The sequence below is a fragment of the Bos javanicus genome, chromosome 15 (genome assembly GCF_032452875.1).
Source record: "Bos javanicus breed banteng chromosome 15, ARS-OSU_banteng_1.0, whole genome shotgun sequence".
In the NCBI taxonomy this organism is placed as follows: domain Eukaryota; kingdom Metazoa; phylum Chordata; class Mammalia; order Artiodactyla; family Bovidae; genus Bos; species Bos javanicus.
Genome location: NC_083882.1, coordinates 55,174,832 through 55,193,920, shown reverse-complemented (window position 1 = coordinate 55,193,920; position 19,089 = coordinate 55,174,832). Strand labels below are relative to the sequence as shown.

Genomic DNA, 19,089 nt, shown 5'->3' with positions numbered 1-19,089 from the left:
CCTTAGTCACTCAGGAAAACAGAGACTTAGAAGAAGGTTAAAGAGGTATACTCATGGTCCTTTAGCCAGTGACAGAGCTGAAGTCTCCTTCCCCACCTGTGGGCCTCTGTGACTGCCAGCCCAGGGCTCAGATGACTCAGAAACTCAAAAATGCCTGGTTGAATCCGGAAGTTTTGACTGGAGGAGCTTCTGGAGAAAGCCTTGTACTTGCTGGTGGCTTCTCCGCTGTCACTCAAGGCAGAGGAAGAGAAACCTGCTCACTGGAGCAGCTGTTCGTCCTGCTCATTGAGTGACAGGATCACAAAGGACACAGACACAGACATCATCCTCTCCCAGCATCTCTCCTATTTCTTAGGTGGGCAGACACGAAGAGGACCCATTACAGAGGAGTCACAGCAGGAGAGCAAATCACTGATGCCAGAGTCTGGTCTTCTCTCCCAGGAGCCAGCTGTGACCCCAAGGACTGGCATGGGGTCAGTGAAGGTTCTGGAGATGTGTTCAACAGACACCTGCAGGAAGCCTTCTGGGGCCACAGCACCTCCCTCCATCCTCCCTAATGCCAGCCCTGCCTTTTGGAGGAGCCTCTCCTCTCGGTGGCGTTTAGCAGATCTCCAAGTGTTGGTCTCTGGGGACGTTGTACTTGAGCTTGTGGGTTTCGAAGAGATTTTCCAACTCCTTCATGTAGCATGGTGCAGCCTGTCCACCTCCTCCTGAGAGGGATGCAGTGTCTTCTGCACCTTGATGGGCTTCCCCACTGCAAGACTCAGAGGTGAGTGGTGGCTCAGAGCAGGAACCACTGAAAGCGCAGTGACCTTGGTATTCCCACTACAGTGGTCATCTGAGTAGATAAGCACTCTAAATCCCTCCCGTTCAATTCTATTTTGCATTATAGATTCTGAGATATTAGGTCAAATTCAACAATCTGTATATCAACAGCACAGCCAGCAGGCATTTTTATGCATTATCTCTTATGTTATCCTAACAATTATGTAGGGATATAACTTGGTTCTATTCTTGTTTGACTGCTGAGGAAATGAGCCCCAGGGAGGTTAAATAACTTGTTCAAGGTCACATAGCCAGGAAAAAATCAGTACCAGGGTGTAAGCCCTAAGGATGGGCTCTTAACCTCAGGGAAAGGTGGATCTGGGAGTCTCAGATGCCATGATTGGAAGAGACTGTGTCTGTGGGACGAGGTGGATCAGAAAGCAGCTGCCATGTCTTCTTCTGTTGGGAACCGTCCTGAGGCAGCAGCACTGTAAACATTCATGAGAATCAGTTCAGTTCAGTCACTCAGTCATGTCCGACTCTTCGCGACCCCATGAATCGCAGCACGCCAGGCCTCCCTGTCCATCACCAACTCCCGGAGTTCACTCAGACTCACGTCCATCGAGTCAGTGATGCCATCCAGCCATCTCATCCTCTGTCGTCCCCTTCTCCTCCTGTCCCCAATCCCTCCCAGCATCAGAGTCTTTTCCAATGAGTCAACTCTTCTCATGAGCTGGCCAAAGTACTGGAGTTTCAGTTTTAGCATCATTCCTCCCAAAGAAATCCCAGGGCTGATCTCCTTCAGAATGGACTGGTTGGATCTCCTTGCAGTCCAAGGGACTCTCAAGAGTCTTCTCCAACACCGCAGTTCAAAAGCATCAATTCTTTGGCACTCAGCCTTCTTCACAGTCCAACTCTCACATCCATACATGACCACAGGAAAAACCATAGCCTTGACTAGACGAACCTTTGTTGGCAAAGTAATGTCTCTGCTTTTGAATATGCTATCTAGGTTGGTCATAACTTTCCTTCCAAGGAGTAAGCGTCTTTTAATTTCATGGCTGCAATCACCATCTGCAGTGATTTTGGAGCCCCAAAAATAAAGTCTGACACTGTTTCCACTGTTTCCCCATCTATTTGCCATGAAGTGATGGGACCGGATGCCATGATCTTCGTTTTCTGAATGCTGAGCTTTAAGCCAACTTTTTCACTCTCCACTTTCACTTTCATCATCACCCCATAATGCAAAGAAAGTTTGGTAGAGGGGTTTGCTTGTATTCAACTAAGAAATGACTGGGTGAGTGAAGATGAACAGCTCTATTAGTACTGCCTTTGGAACCTAGTTGAAATTCAAGAAGAAAGCAAATAGTTGAAAGATGGTGCTAAGTCTATGGACTAAAGCCCATGTCCATTATTTACCAGGAAATCCCTCTGGCTCTCCTTCAGAGACTGCTGATTGCTACTTTACACACAGATCTAACAGAGCTGCCATGGTCTTGTGTCCACCTTCTCCAATTACTGTCGTTAGACCCTGTGGTCAGATTTGTCTTGCATAATAAAAAGGCAAATACCCTTATCAAACTCAATTTTGTTACCAAGGGCAGGCTGATCTCTTGGAAGTGATTTACCTTCTGTGGGTCTGTGTTTGCAATCAATAAAATGGGGATGAGAGTCCCTCCTCACAAGTTGTTGGGAAGACTAAGCCGCTGCATGTAAGGAGCCAGTGCAGTGCCTGACACACTGCAGGGACTCAGTAATTGGTAGTGGCTACTGGTCTTCATGCCCCTGTTACTCTTCTCATTCTGGACTGCCTTTCATAGGGTTACTTGCCTGTGTGTCTGTTTCACACTCTAGAACTTGTGCTCCACAAAGTCAAGGGTGTACTGCTCTATGTCCAGGTCTCCTTGCAGCACAAGCCCAGGCCTCTTACACAGTAGCCCTTCCCCTCCCAGCCCGGGTCTAGGCTCACCCACAGTGGTGATGGGTGAGTGGCAGGGCATAAGACCAAAGCTGCACTGGAAGACTCCACAGCTATAGAAGAGCAGGATGGAGCCTCTAGTGCTCTTGTGAAGTCAGTCCTGAAACCACCGCAACCAGAAACCAGGAGAGTTCTCAACCTGGTCAAATATGTCATTCTCCCCAAAGGAGAAGATCGGCACCAGATCTGCCCTAGAGGGAGACAGGACAGAGGATGTGTGGAGAGGCAAGAAAGCACAATCTGGTTCCCTGGCCTACTGAAGGGACGTAGTAAGCAGGAACTGGAACAGAGGACAGAGCCCTGGGACAAAAATAGGAGGCCTCGGGTGTGTCCCAGACCTGCCACAGCCTTGGGACCTGGCCTGTCTCAGGGCCACTGTCAGGCTGTTGTAACATGACAGGGAGTCCAGAATGCTGCAAAGAGTCCTCCTACATAGAAAATATCTGCAAATTTTCTGAAAAATCTCTTCTGCCCCAGCTACCTTGTATTCTTCACAGATGCTTTAGGAGAACAGCCTCTAAGCTATGTCTCAAACTTTGTTGTCCAAGTCCCTTCGAGTCAGATGTAATGCAAGCTTTCAACAATATGACCTTTGACACTTATTCCCTTTAATCACCAAACTCCCTTCTAGAATCTTCTCCGGGTATTTGCAAATGAGACAAAACATTGATCACCAAGATAGACTCTTCAATGTCAATGGATTGGGAATCTACCTGCCAAAATAGAATCTGCCTTAATCTCTGGTGTATCCCACAAAAACACAATCCTTATCAACCTCCAGTTGAACCCAGAGCCCTCTCCCCAATACCCATGCATCAGGTCAAGCCTGATGAAGTCCTTGCAGTTCCACAGCACCAGCTTGTAGGCTCCAGGCCTGGCATTCAGTGCCTCCTGGATGCCCCCAACAAGGATGGACAGCAGATTGATGCTTTCTTTCCTGCTCAGAATGTGAGCAGCACTCTCCTGTCTGCTGAGACCAGCCCTGGGGAAAGAGGAAGGTGGTTAGGTTTGGGGTGACAGGGAGAGACCGTGGGGTACGTGTGGCAGGTCTCCACTCACCCTCCTCCCGCAGCTGGGAGTTCCCTGAGGGCTGGGACTAAATCATTCCCTTCTTCCCAATCCGTCACTAAGGTCATTGCTGGGCACAGAAATGTGGGAAATGCTTTCTTGTGTCCAGCCTCCTTCTCCACTGCACATGCTCTTGCAAGAAGTATAGAAATCTTAGAAGCCCTCCCTGAAATCCTTCCTCCATGTCTCCAGCCCTCACCTTCTCATGCTGGCTAGATTTGGGAAGACTCACCCACGGACATGATGTAATCCCTTGAAGACAGGGACCCAGAACCACAAGTTTAGCATCCTCAGATGTGAGCGGATGCATAGGAAAACTGAGGAGAACCCAGTGCCCTCAGTGCACAGGTTGGTGAAAGCTCCAATCACCCTGATCCCATGAGGGTCGAAGCCAGCGGGGTAGTTCCTGGAGGGGTCCAGGTCGGCAGTCTTGACCAGCTGCAGGGACAGCAGCCTGGTGAATCAGGGCTGCACCTCATGCCCTCCCCAGTCTCTGCTAACTGTCTGTGCTGACCTCTTCTATGTGTCCCCAAGTGCTGTCACACCCCCATGTGAGTGTCCTGAAATTAGAGACGCCTATCTGAGGATACTCGTCCCTGGTGCAGGCCTGGAGCAGAGGAGATGCTCTGGGAGACCGTTGGATGAAGAGGGAGAGAACGGACCCATGAATGGATGAAGCCAAAACAGCCCACCAGATAAGGAAGGCCCCTGTCCAAGGCAGAGGTAGAACCCCTAGGAGGGTGACTGGGACACAAGCCCCTGTCCTACGAGAAGGGAAACCGTATCCCATGCAGAGCCCGCCCAGAATGAAGGAGCCATTGCAGGAGAGAGTGAGCATCTCTCCAAGGGCTGTGGCATCTGGAGTTCTGTCCCAGGTCAGGGCTGACCACTGAGCCCCTGTGACTCAGTGTAAGAGACTCCAGGGTGCAGGGATGTGGGGGCCAGGAGGAGGGACATGAAGTCCTGGCCCACAAGTGTGAGTGGGAAGGGGTCAGGGAGGTGTCCTGCCAAGTCTGCAGCACTCCCTGACACCAGGTCACAGCCTGCCCACAGCACTGCACCCCTGCTCAGGGCTTGGTCTGTGTAGACACTGCTGCTCCAGGATAATGAAATCTTCACAGAGAAACCCAGATCCTGGACTGATCTTCAGCATAAAGTGGAGGCAGCTTGTCCTAGGGGAAACACTGCCTGATTCTCTACCATTAGGTCCTCAGGAAGCCCATAGGGTGTGTTTAGAAAGTTCTAGTGCTCAGACATAGTCTCCTAATTTCACTAGAAACTCTCCTAATTTCACTGTGATTTCATAGAATCACAGTGCAAAGGTTTGTGATGTGGAGTAGGCCCAGCAGAGTGGTTAAGACAAGGAATGTTGCTTTCCTGCCTTCAAGCCAGCAGCCACTGTAGCTGCCACTGACGATGGTTCTTGAAAGGAAGTCAGGATGGAGGAAAAAAGGATACTGGTCACAGTGAGTGAGGACGCACATCAAAGGAATGATTGCAGTGAGCCCAGATTTTGCATCTCCCCATATACAGAAAAACATGAAAATCAATAACTTGAGTTGTCTGCTTTTTGTGACTGGCAGTAATATTTTGATGTTTGTCTACATAGGTGGTTTTTCTTCCCCCCAGCGAAACCCATAAGTCCTGACCCCTCCGTTACTTTCAGAACAGCTCCTCCGAGGTTGCTGAGAGGCTATCTGCTGACTACAGTCCTCAGTAACATCTTAGGACAAAACCCCTCACAGCTTTAAGGTTGTGCACTTGTTTTCAGTAGACGGCAGGCTCTCCCTGGCTGCCCTACCTCCTGCCATGCTAAAATTCCTGCACGGCCTGCTCTGTAAAGGGGTGTGGATGACTTGGAAGTTCTCCTGAGGGGTGACAGAGTCCAGAATCTGCCTACCGTAGCCCCCTTTCAGGCCTCAGTCCAGGACAGGGAGGTCAAAGTGCACGTCATCTCTGCCTCTACTGGACACTTGGGGGTACTGCCCGCCATCTGCAGGTGTTGATGCCACAGGACTACAGTGGCCTACAATTCTGAACACTGTGCGCGTGGAATTTCTGGAAATCAGGTTCAGTTTCTCACAATATTATCAATAGTGCCCAAGTTGAGAAATACTCTGGGGGAGATAGCGCGTTAGAGGAGGGACAGAATAGACGTAGATAAGACAGGCACAGAGCAACTCAGCACCACTTTTCTTTCAGATGTGCAATTGATAGCAGCTCCAGGTGTGAAAAGAGAGCCAGATGTTGTTCTTAGAAGGCCCCAGGATGACCTGCTGGTCATGGAATCCACATACCTCAAGGAGGTATGTGGCAGCATCTCTACTTTACATATGAAGACGTCGAGGCTCAGCAAGCATGTGTAACTCATCCAAGGTCATACAGCTGGCATGTTGCAGACCCTGTATTAGAATCTATGATGTTCACCTTCAGAGGTTACACTCTATACACGTTTCTCTTCTGTATCCAGAAGAGTGCCTGCCTCCAGATGAAGGCCTGTCCCTGCCTTGCACTACTAAAGGCTTCACACCTCTGTGCTGATATGTATATGTGCCATACTACACGGCCCACAGAACCTCCAAATCTCTTTCAAACCTCAATCCTAATATTTGCTCCGCATCTTTATACATGGGACACCATACCCAGAGAGAAACCAACTATTCTCAGGTCACAGAGTGGTAAAAGTCTGTCTCCTGCCTCCCAGCCCAGTATTCTGCTCACTGCACACAGGAACACGTTTTCCCATGGACACTTGGGGACTTCCATCCTGGCCACAACACAACCTCCCCCATTATTCACTGAGATGGGGAAATAGTCCTTCATGTACCTCCATATGACCCACTGCCTTAGTACATCACTCTGCCTGCCCCCCTGCCAAGGCTTGGCTCGATCCACATACCACCAGATCGCATACAGGATACTGAAGATCCAGAATCTTGTGAACTGGAGGCCTATGAAGACCACATAGCAGACAACGCCTGGGGAGGGAGGCAGGAGCATTAGTGATCAGAGGTATGAAGCACAAGCTCTCCCCATTTGCCCAGCACTAGCAGCACAGTCCTGTCCAGGCCTCGCCCCAAGAAGAAGGGGTCAGCCTACTCTGCCTTAAAGGAAGAAGAAATGAGCTTGTCCTGTGTCACACTGGGAGATTGGGTTTGAAGCCAGGTAGACCTAACTTCAAACTGACTTTTTCCCCTCTACACTTTTTCCCAGACACCTCGTTCCTTTCAGTCTTCTCCCTCTACTGCCATCTCTGCCCTATTCAATAGTCTGTATTCACCAGGAGAGATGTGACAGGATGAAATCTTTCTAGTATGCATTCTATGAATGAAGAGGCTTTCTACCTAGCCCACCTCCTGTTTACCTCAGCCCATCTTTCCATAGATAAATCCTATATTCCATGATATGTCTCCCCTTTAGCTGAAGTCCCCACATGACTTCTCATAACCTTGAGGCTCAGCTCAAACAGCTTAGCCTGACTTCAACTTCCCCACTGCTAACTTGATGTCCCTCTTGCTCCAGCCTCACTTACCACATGCACCTCTTGTTCTGGCCATGCCAAGCTGCTCAGTGTGGATACAACTCCCTGAGCTCTTTAGCTTTTGTTCAGTTCTTTGCTCTGCTGCCAGGCCATTTCCTGCTGAAGAAGGGAGGAAGGAAGAGGGCAATCTATGCCTGGCCTGTCCGTCAGGAATGCAGAAGGGCTAGGACAGGCTCAATGAGCAACTCCTCCCAGTCTTAGGATTCTGAGTTCCTTTTCCCAGGCTAATCCCGGCTTTGACTCAGGTTCAGGTGGTCTGTAGGGCTGTCTTTAATCTGATGCCAATGGCCTTTATTCTTAGAAAATATTGTGTCGTCTCCATTCCATTCCCTCCATGAAACCATGTGCTCAAACTCTTAAAGGTCAGCTTCTACTTGTATTGCATTTGAAAGTTGGATAAACTGGGCCTGTCATTCATGGCTGACTACCCGGGGGAGGGGACTTTTGACCCAGTCTGAATAGTAATAAAATGCATAAGCCAAAGTAGGTTAGGGCTCACGGAGGCTCACTTTATTCAGAGCACACGCAACGTGCCAGGTGCTGGTGCTACAACCGTGAACAACGCACAGATGTACCTGCCCTCAGAGTGCTGATTTCAGTGCTGTGTTTGATGCTCTTTGTATTGTCTTTTCAAGTTTTATGGCAGTAAAACCTATGTTAAACATAACATGTATCAAAATAATTTTTTAATTTTATTATCTTTTATAAATTTATATTATAGTTAATTCACAATATTATGTTCATTTCAGGTATACAGGAAATTAAATGAGTTATACATATACATATATCCACACTTTTTTTTGGTTCTTTTTCCATATAAACCATTACAGCATCTTGAGTGGAGTTTCCTATGCTCTCTAGAGATTTTTATTAGTTATCTATTTTATGATAGTAGTGTGTATGAAGTGAAGTCGCTCAGTTGTGTCCGACTCTTTGCAAGCCCATGGACTGTAGCCTACAAGGCTCCTCTGTCCACGGAATTTTCCAGGCAAGAAGTAGCGTGTATATGTCAATCCAAACCCCCCAATTTTTCCTTCCTTCCTGGTCCTCTGGTAACCATAAATTTGTTTCAATGTCCACATGCTATATAAATAAATACATTTATTTGTACCCTTTTTTGATATTGCACATAAGTGATATCATACAATATTTGTGTTTCTGTGTCTGACTTACTTCATTCACCATGACAATTTCTAGGTCCATCCATATGGTTACAATGGCATCATTTGTTCTTTTTAATGACTGAGTAAATATTCCATTTATATCCATTCCTCTGTCATTGGACATTTAGATTGTTTCCATGTATTAGTTATTATAAATAGGGCTACAATGAACATTGTGATGCATGGATCTTTTCATATTATGGTTTTCTTGACAAAGACACTATAGAGAACTAAATGGAGATACCTTATGAAACCAAAAATAGAGCTACCGTAAAACCCAGCATTCCTACTCTTGGGCATATACCTGAAATGATTTTTAGTGTATTGTCGATGGCATTAATTCATCATATTGCTGTGTAATAATCACCATCCTTCATCTCTGGAACTCTTTTCATCTTCCCAAACTGAACCTCTGTACCCATGAAATGAGAACTCCCATATCCGGTCTAGAGAATAAAACCCAAGTTGTTCATAGTGGCTCCCTGCGGGGTAGGATTCACTTTTCCCTGGATTCATTTTTAGAATACGTATTCTCTTTGAATGAGTAACAATAGCATGGATTCATTTTTCACTCAGAAAAATAAAATAAAAGATTTTTTAAATGCTTGCATTTCCACTTGACCAAAAGAATTCTCCTCACCCCACAGTATACTGCACCCTGGGCTCACCTTTTAGCTCCTGTCAGCAGGCAATGCCAAACTTGGGAGTATTTCCAGTCCCTGAGAAAGGAAGATCCCTTCTTTCCCCTTATAACACTCAGAAAGAAAAATGCAAAACCCCATTTTACTGAGACCTGGAGAGTGTAGCCAGGTTGGCTAGGTCATCCAGAAAGCTAGGAGGATGGGACCTGGCATTCAATTCTACTATTTTGGCTCCATTATGCTCCCAACATTCTTTCATTTAACAAACATATACCAACATCAACTCTTCAAGGAGCTAGAGATGCAGACGAGAACAAGACCACCTGTTTGAAAGGAGCTTACCTTTCTGTGTAAGTGTGTGAATTAAAGAAAAAAGAACAGAGTAAACAAGTAACCCACTAGAAAGTATTTGTCTGGGACCTGAGTCCGTGGTGACGGGTCCCTGTTGAACTTTCTGGTCACTTCTTTGCCCCTCCCCCAGATGCCTGCTGTATGGCCAGCATGAGCCAGCTGTTCACTACATGTACAGCATGTATGGCCCACGGCAAGCCCTTACTTTCTTGCCAGTCTGTACATTTTGCCCATGGACAATCTCTTAAGTTTCTTTGAAAAGCGGTCCCATCCCTCTACCTACCGCTAGCCTCCCTAGATCAGGGTAAGGAATCTTTTCAGAATTCAGAGCCATAATTCAGAATGTGAGGCTCAAGAGGCAACTAGGAGGATATTGCATAGATACAAAATCATTTCAAGCATTTAAACTGTAAAAACCATTCTTGGCTTTTGGGCTGTAGAAATACAGAAAGAGTCAGGGGGCTGTATGTGGCCCACAGACCTGCGTTGTGACCCCTGTTGCAAACCGTGACCTTGTACCTGAGCAGGGCCTATGCAGCCTTCCTAGAAAAGACCTCTCATATCCTCGGTCTGCCCTTTATTTGTAGAAATACTGTGGCCTCATAAGCTTTCTCCAATTTCTAAAGGATCAAATGAACCAGAGAAATGATAAACACAGAAAGAAAGGAAAACAGTCAAGAGAAAATATTAATAATAATAGTTTTACTTATTCAATAAATCAAGAAATTTTAGTAACTCCTCAAGGGCTATAGATAACATTCTGAGCCTCATCTTTGAGCTGTTTTGCAGATACTGAACCCCCACCAGGTAGAGGAAGTTGCTCACCAGCCTGTAGACCCCAGACCGGGGGAAACCAGGTTGGTGATGTTGGCTCCCAGTTACCTCACCACCAAACAATCAGACAGTTGTCTAGGAGCTGGTCATGTGCCCAGAAACTCTACCTCATCCAGTATCTAGACACCATTCCCTGAAATTCATGGGGGGCGGGCAGCGTTTCTGTAATTTTGAGCCATACATACTCAGACTCCTCTCTTGGCTCCTGCAATAAACACTGCACTGTCTAAAAATTTTTATCTCAACCAAGTATCAGTATATGAGCTTTACTGTGCTCAGGAAAGCAGGCCCAAATCTGATTTAGTAACAACTTCTCCCTGTCATCTGCCTCCCCCAGTCACCACAACACAATTGAGATTCCTCAATTGCAGCCTGTCACACACAGATTGGACCACGTCATTCCAGTGTGTAAAGCCCTCCTGGGGCTGCCCTTTGCCCTCGGGATAAGGGACAAAGTACAATCTCTTATTTCTAACACTAGTGGACTCATCTTCCATCTCTCAGCTGCCCTCACTGTAGCTCCAGGCTCAGGGCTACTAGACCTCCCTGTGCTGTTCCTGATGGTCCCAGGGACCAGGCTGGGCTAGGGGTGGGCACAGGTAACCATACACACTCCTTCTGGCAAAGCTCTCAATGGCCATCTGAGCAGGATGCTGAGCCAGCAAACAGTTTAGGATCTGTATTTTCTTCCCATCAATGCACTGTGTGCACCGAAGTGATGGGTGCTCAAGGTTACCAGTTTCCAAACCAGCTCGCCTTACCCACGGCCAGGAAACAGCTGACCCGCTATAGGACCGCGAATGTTTGCAGCCTGCGTCCCCAAGGCACAAACAAGGGGGCGAACTCCACCGTGCTGTTTGACCTGCTGTCTCAGGAAGCTTCTCTGAGCTCTGCTGTGGTCTGAGACACCTCTGGTTCATTGCTGCCAGCAGTTTTCTAAGCACTTGTAGGGGATGCAGGTGGGTTACCAGCCAGCCGTAAGGTGTCATTGCAGGAACAAGATTCTTAGGAGAAATCTTTAAAAGCACCTGGTCGGAACCTAGCTGAATATGGGAGAAGAGAAGTACAGTTTACTCCTCAGGCAATACATTATCTGCCAGATCATCTTTGCTCAAATCTTGCCCATTACTTAGCAAATGAAGCAGCAAATATAGCGCAATCCTGCCCTCTTTTCACTTACAGAACTACTTGGCTGCAATAATTGTCTCCTTTCACGTGCCAGGTCCACTGTTCCCTTTACAAATAAGCAATACCAGCTCCCATATAAATATCCATCAGCCCCACCGTCTCCCCATCTCCTGCCCTGTTCCTCAGCTCACCTGCACAGCACAACTCAAGAAAGAGCCATCTGCATTAAACACCCTCCCCTCCCATTCTGTCCTCCCTCCTCCAGGCTTCAGACATCACTGTCCTGTGGAACTGCCCTTGACAAGTTCACCAGTGGCCTCCACACTGCTGAATCCAGTGGTTAATGCTCAGCTCTCATCTTGACCTCTCAGCAGCCTCAGACACAGCTGTTCCCTCCCTCCTCCTTGAAACCACTTAGCCTGTGGGCACCACCCTCTCCTGGTTTGCCTCCTGCCCCTCTGGCTACTCGTGGGTCTCCATGGTGGCTCTTATCCTTCATCAGACTAAGTGTTTGAGGGTCCTCCTGCTCCCTCAGTCCCTGGACCCTCCCTCTTCTCTCCACCCTCTCTCCCGCAGAGACCTTATCCAGGCTCATGGCCTTGGAATCTTTCAAACTGCTTCTCCAGCCTGACCTCCCCTGGGCTCCTGACTTAACTTTGTAGGTGGGTACTTGACATCCTCTCTGCTAGTCTCCTCAGCACCTCCAGCACAACCTGTCTAAAACTGAACTTGACTTCCTCTCACCTGCCCTTGCTGCAGTCTCCACATAGCCATAGAGTTTTCCAAGGTCATTATAAATTACGCTGGTAGTCAACTGGTTAGGACTCTGCACTTTCAGTGCTCTGTCTGGGGTTCCTCGTGTACTTCACTGGGTTTAACAGGGGTTTCTTAGTGCTTAACGGAGGTTGAGAACATTTAAAAATATTTGATGGGCTGGGACAACATGGCAGCCTCCATCCTTGGCTCTCTGCTGGGGATTATCCAACAGGTTGTTCCTTTATCAGCTTCAGGTCAAGTTTGAAGTTACTATATAGACTGGAAAATACACATCTTCAGAATAGAAGAAAAAGACCTATGAGTAGAGAGGCTATGGATCAGTTCTCTCAGGAAGACCACCATTCTCCCAAATAAGCTTCAGTCAGTGTCTGATGAAATTGCTGCCCTTCTCAGTGATAGCTGTCTCGTTACAATCAGAAATCATGTGTTGAGAGGTTCCCTGCACATGTGTAAAGTGACCCTGGAGGCTTCGTGGTATGGTTGTCCACTTAGCTGGTCGTGGGTGATTGTTGGGGTTGAGCGAACACTGTAGCGAGTCACTCCAGAACCTACTAAGATTACAGGAAAAGCAATTCTGTCAAGAAGAGACTTATCTGAAAGATAGGAACTTAATTTGGGAGGATCTGGATTAGAATTCTGCTCTACTGAATCTGTCTACAATTAAAGTACTTCTAAATTTTAAAAGAATATATTTGACTGTTTCATTCTGTCAGTGAATTATCTTTTCTCTTGGACTTAATAAACATACTGTTCCCATGCATAGTGCCTAGTGTTGAGCATTAAAAAGTTTCTGTGAAAAAGAAATGTTCACTGTTCAATTGAATATCATTTTATGATAAGTTCGTGTTCTAGTCTTTGTTGATTTAAGTATTTCTTGCATAGGAAAGCTGCTTCCCACCCCCACAGCCAGCCTCTCTGATTATCACTGATTATCTCACTGGTCTAAGCCTCTGTATCCTTTCTCCCTGCCACAGTCTCAACAGCCAGAGGGATGGCCGGGTCTAAGGCTACATGACTGCACAAGCTACAGAGTAGTGGTATCAGGCTTTCCCAAAACAGCAGCACCAATATACATCTCACCCAGAATATATCAGTGTCCCATGGATGCAGATCATGTCTCCTCCTTGGTAAATTCAGACATCTTATTTCCTGGTGTTAGACAGATATCAAGTTGGGGGTCTTGATTTCCATTTAACATCACAAATGGTGACCATGACTTTATTCATTGCATTCCCACTGTGTGAAAAGTTTATGAGGAAGGAAGACAGTGGAATTGGGCAGAGGGCAAGGGCAAACCAAAATGGCCCATCAGAGTGGCCCTGAACTGGGCTCAAGTGGCCGAGGCTGACATCCTGCCTGGATCTGTCTTAGGATCAGTTGCCCATGTGCAGGCAGCTCTGCAGCTCGAACCACCCCTCCTTCCTTGAAGGTGCATCTGGGAGGCATTTTCCAGGGTCCTCCCTCAAGGCAGGTTGGAAGAGCCCTGATGAGAGCTGAGACCAGTCCTGCATTGGCCACTTGGCAGCTGTGGTACTTCAGAAAAGTCCTTCCCTTCCCAGAGCCCCTCATCCTACCAGGTATCAGGGGCTGAGATACAGCCCCTAGTGACCCATGTACAGTGTTCAGCAGTCCACCGGGTTTTCTGTGCCCCCCACCTCACAAGCCCCTTACAGGCCAACAGCCAGGCAGCACCATACTTCCTGGGGCAGCGCGGCTCCTGTGTGGTCTGAGGACCTGCCTGTGTCCACCAGCTGCCTGTTACTGGTTCCTGACAAGGTAAGTACAGAGCTGGAGAGGACTGCTCAGAAACCTTAGAGCAATGTGGCACAGTAGTTCTATGTGTAATTAAACTAATAAATTAAAACTGGATTGAATTCGTTTTCTTTGTTTTCTTCATTTCTGGGTAATTTATGTTGTATTTTACAAATAGATGGCTTCCTGATGGCTCAGGGGTAAATATTCCACTGGCCAATGCAGAAGACACAAGATTGATCCCTGGGTCAAGAAGATCCTCTGCAGAAGGAAATGGCAACCAAGTGCAGTATCTCGGCCTGGGGGATCCCATGGACAAAGGAGCCTGGTGGGCTACATTGCAAAGAGTTGGACATGACTTAGGGACTAAACAACGACAAAGAGAAGTTGATGGTGGGTTAGGAAAAAGAAATAACACAAAAATCTGGACCTGTGCCACAGCATGTTGAGGTGATATGCCCACTAACTAGGGCAACTCCAACAAGATCATCCGACAGTTTTAACACTATTTGAGGGAGGTGGCCCTTTTGATCCTTCAAACTGATATTTACTGATAAGACCAGCGTTTGATGGTGTTTTGTTCTATTCAGGGCCCCTTTTGAAATAGCTGAGAGAAGGAATTTTCGTGCCCATCTATTTCTATCCATTCTCTCACTGGGGATATAACATGACTTTCGTGGCACCTGTTCAACTTGTTGAAGAAGGAAACACTCAGGTTAGCTCTCTGGCAGACAGTGAGGGGAAGACATAAATCTAAGAAAAGTCCAAACTAAGTTTGTGATTGACACAAACCTTCTCAGGTCTTTTAAATCCATCTCCAGGCATTTACAAACAGAAGGGATACGGAAGAGCTGGCATTGGTTGTGCCCTCATTTAGGGATTTAGCCTCATTTAGCCCGTGGCTACAGCTGGTGCCATTGCTGTTTTCAATGTACAGCTCTCCCGAATTTGAGGCCACAGTAGGCAAGGTGAGAGCAGGATGCCTGCACAGGCAGCTTTCACACTGGGACCACGATTCTAGACATGAACTTCATCTGCATGAAGAGGTCACTGTCAGTTACACTGAGATACTGTGTGTGTAGCATCCATCCAGAGCCCAGCATGTAGCGGGTTCTTAGTGGCTCAGGGAGCTGACTCTGCCCTGCTGTAGGGTCACTAAGACAGATGCTCAGCCCAGCCTGAGGCATCCACTGCCTCTCCATCTGGTCCGTGACCCGCTCCAGCCCAAGCACCTCCCAGGGCTCCTCCCTACCTGGGGGTGGGAGTCAATTCCTAACCCCTGAACCTGACAATAGCCCCCCAGACAGAAGGCCAGGCATCCTCAGGGTCGCTGTCTGCCCTGCCCCCCTCTATCTCAATAGAACTTTGCTGCACAATGGCATAAACCTCAGCCTCTTGTTCCCTAAACCTCACCTTGACCCTGACCTTCACCAGAAAGTCTCACCTACATGTGCTCTGTCCTCTCCCTCCTTTACTCCCTCAGCAGCTCCCATGTTTCCATCTCTGCCTCCTCCTGATCCCTAGCAAAGCCCAATTCCCCTGAGAGGGTGAGGCTTGGCTGGACCATGTGGCTGCTGGCAGAGCTGTGCTGCTGACCTCTGTCCCACTTGTTGTCACCATCCAGCATTCTGGCTAGGCTAGGCCTTTGTCATCACCAGGCTAGGTCCCAGTAGGCCCTTTATCTTTTGTGAGAAATGATGTCTGAAAACTTGTTCCAGGTCAAAGGGCAGCCTGATTTCAGGAGGAGACCCTAGCTCTGTCCAACCCTGACAGGCTCTGAGTCTCTCTACCACATCTGACAGCTCCTGCGCTCCTCGGGCTGTGTGAGTCAGCCTGTGTGCTGGTGGGAGATCTTCTCACAAGGGCAAGTCCCTTTGGGCAGGCTGGGGCCCTGAGAGGGTGTCAGGGAGCAGGTACTGTGTGGTATTGGACCCTTGCTGTGCAGCTTCTGGCTCTCTGTATTCATGGGGAACTCAACTGCTTAACAAACAGCCCAGTATCAGTCCTTAACACACAAAAGGGCACTTCCGGTCACACAAAGTCCAGAGAAAATATTCCTATTCAGGAACATATCTAGGCAGCCCTCCTCTAAGACCATGCCTTCTGCTCCCTCTTTGTGTGGCTCCAAGGTTGTGGTAAATGAAGGGGATCCCTTTCCCTCTGGCTCTACCAGTCTCTTCTCACCCCGTATCCCCCTCCAGTTGCCCTCAGTCTGATGGCACCTTGTACTCCATCCCAGCGAGGCCTGGGCTCACAGCCATGATTCCCAACTCTGACCTGGGCTCACACCTTTGCCCCACCTGGGGCCCTGCTGTGTGGGCATCTCAGCCTGTGTCCTCCAGGTAGACTGCCTCCTGCAGCATCCACAGCACAGGGGTTGCCAAGTTCAGTCTCTGAGGGCTCATAGGCTGTCGCTGTGGCAGCACCTGCAAGATGCCTCCAGCGATCACCTCCAGGTGTCACATCCTCCTACTGAGTATGACTTGGACTTAGGGCCTTGCATCCAACTGATAGAATAAGGCAGAATTGATGGTGAGTGACTCAGCGTTTAGGTAGCAGAAGATAAATGGCTCTCTCTCCACCTCTCTGTCTGTCTCTCTCTGTCTCTGTATCAGTCTCTCTCTTTCTTTCGTGACTGGCTTACTCTGGAGAAGTCTGGTAAGTGGCAATGGCCAGGCTAGTGGACAAGCCCACAAGAGGGCTCTAAAGCTTTCTGCCAGAAGTTTCGTGAGTGAGCTTGGGAGTGTGTTGTCCAGCCCTACTCAAGGCTCTGAGACTATCCCTCTACAGTAGAACAGGTCGGCTACCTCCTCATGAGTGAACTGAGCAGGAGCCCTCAGTCGTTCCCAGCCCCCTTGGGACATAGTTGACTCATCCATTAATGCTTATGGCCCTTTCACCCTAAGCTAACCCACAACGTGAGTAGCTGACAGTGATCAGGACAATGAGTTGGAAGGGAGGGATTCAGGATGGAGGGAGGGACAGAGCTGATGTGACAAAGGTGATTACCTTGATTGACTAAATTGAGGAGACAGAGCATCCTGAGAAAGAGATCAGCAGGTCCTAGGACAAAGCAAGTGGGAGGGCAGGAACTCCTAGAAGAACCACCCAGATGCCCACAAAAGTGTGGACCTAATAAATCCTTGCTGCCTTCAGACACTAAGGTCTGCAGTGGTTCATTGCCAGCAAAGGAAACCTGCAGGGGATGGGAGCTTCTCTCTGTGAGAAACCTGGCCTTCCTTCATTGCCCCGCCCACCTGCCACTATCTCCCTCTTCCTGGGTGGAAGCTATCACTTCCCCTTCTCAATCCCACTGCTCTTGATTCCCCTCCTCTCTTGGGCCCCTAGAGCACTCATGTCATCAGTTAAAACAGGCCATCGTGAGAGGTTGGGCACATTTATGACCATTCCTCACAAGATGCAGAATGGCTGCTGCTGCTGCTAAGTTGCTTCAGTCGTGTCCAACTCTGTGTGACCCCATAGATGACAGCCCACCAGGCTCCCCCATCCCTGGGATTCTCCAGTCAAGAACACTGGAGTGGGTTGCCATTTCCTTCTCCAACGCATGAAAGTGAAAAGTGAAAGTGAAGTCGCTCAGTCGTGTCTGACTCTTGGCGACCCCATGGACTGCAGCCTACCAGGCTCCTCTGTCCATGGGAGTTTCCAGGCAAAAGTACTGGAGTGGGGTGCCATTGCCTTCTCCGCAGAATGGCTAATTATCACATTATATCTATTTCACTCCAAGATGCAAGGTGCATGTTGTGATACTTGTTTCTCTGATAGCAAAACTGAGGTTTGGAGGGGATGTGACTTGCCCAGAGCCACTGAAAAGGGTTGAGCCAGATTTAGACTCAAATTTACATTCTTGAAATGCCCCACATTTATAATTATTGGTTGATTAGCTTCTGGAGGAAGAAAAGCTATTTTCCCGCAACAGGTGTGAGGGTTTACAGTATAGCCCCTGTGCTGCCATCCTGTCCCTCATTCATGACATGTGTCACAGACCCAGTGACCCAGAATTCTTCTCATAAGAGGCTTGTCCCCGTCTGCCCTGCTTGCAGACACTGACCATTCACTCCTCATGTTCCTTCTCTGGCTGGTCTGCCCTGTGTCTGCACATAGCCTCCCCCTTGTCTCCCACAGAACAGGGCAGAGGTATAAGTTGGAGCTGACTGGTCAGGGAGGAAGGAGTAACATGCGATTCTCTGGCCCATTGGATCCACCATCCGGGAAGGGGCCACAGAGCAGCAGGGCTGCAGGGCTAGGCTGGGATTATATGGGAGGCTCCCAGCTGGGGAGAAAGGTGGAGGAAGAGAAGGCTGAAACAGAATTCTTTCATTGATGAATTGACATTTATGGAGCTCCCTTCTGTATCAAGGTCAAGGCTGAAGTTACAGAGGAGGAGTAGGGGCTACATCATGGAGCTCTCAGCTCGTGTGACATCAGAGCTGAGGTCAGAGATCACCTTAGTCCCTCAGAGAAATTGAGACTCAGAGGGAGGGTGAAGAGGTCTGCCCTTGGGCATTCAGCCAGTGACAGCTGAAGTCTCCTACCCCATCTCGTGGGCCCCTCTGGCTGCCAGTGCAGGGCTCAGATGACTCAGAAACTCAAAGGTGCCAGGATGAGTCAGGGGTTGTGGCTTCGTCCTCCTTTCCAGCTCAGGAAGGGAGGAGATGGGACAGGCAGGATGCAGGATGATGGAGCTTGTAGGAGAAAGGGCTGCAGCTTGTGGCTGCCTCTGTGCTGTCACTCAAGGCAGAGGAAGAGAAACCTGATAACTAGAGCTGCCCTTGTCCTGCCCATTGAGTGACAGGGCCACAGAGGACAGAGACACAGACATAATTCTCTCCAAGCACCTCTTCCACTTCTCAGGTGGGCAGATCAAGGAGAGGGTTCCTTGCAGAAGAGTCATAACAGGAGAGCAAATCACTGATGCCAGAGTCTGGTCTCCTCTGCCAGAAGCTAGCTATGACCCAGGGCCTGGCATGGGGTGGAGATGCAAGTCAGTGAAGGCTCTGGAGATGACTTCAACAGACATCTCCAGGAAGCCTTCTGGGATCGCAGCACCTCCCTCCATCCTCCCTAATGCCA

General features: G+C 48.5%; 1 pseudogene; it reads right to left on the bottom strand.

The window, feature by feature from the left end:
* Positions 1-149: 149 nt before the first annotated feature.
* Positions 150-15,625, bottom strand: LOC133261043 (2-acylglycerol O-acyltransferase 2-like; annotated as a pseudogene).
* Between the last annotated feature and the right edge of the window lie 3,464 nt (positions 15,626-19,089).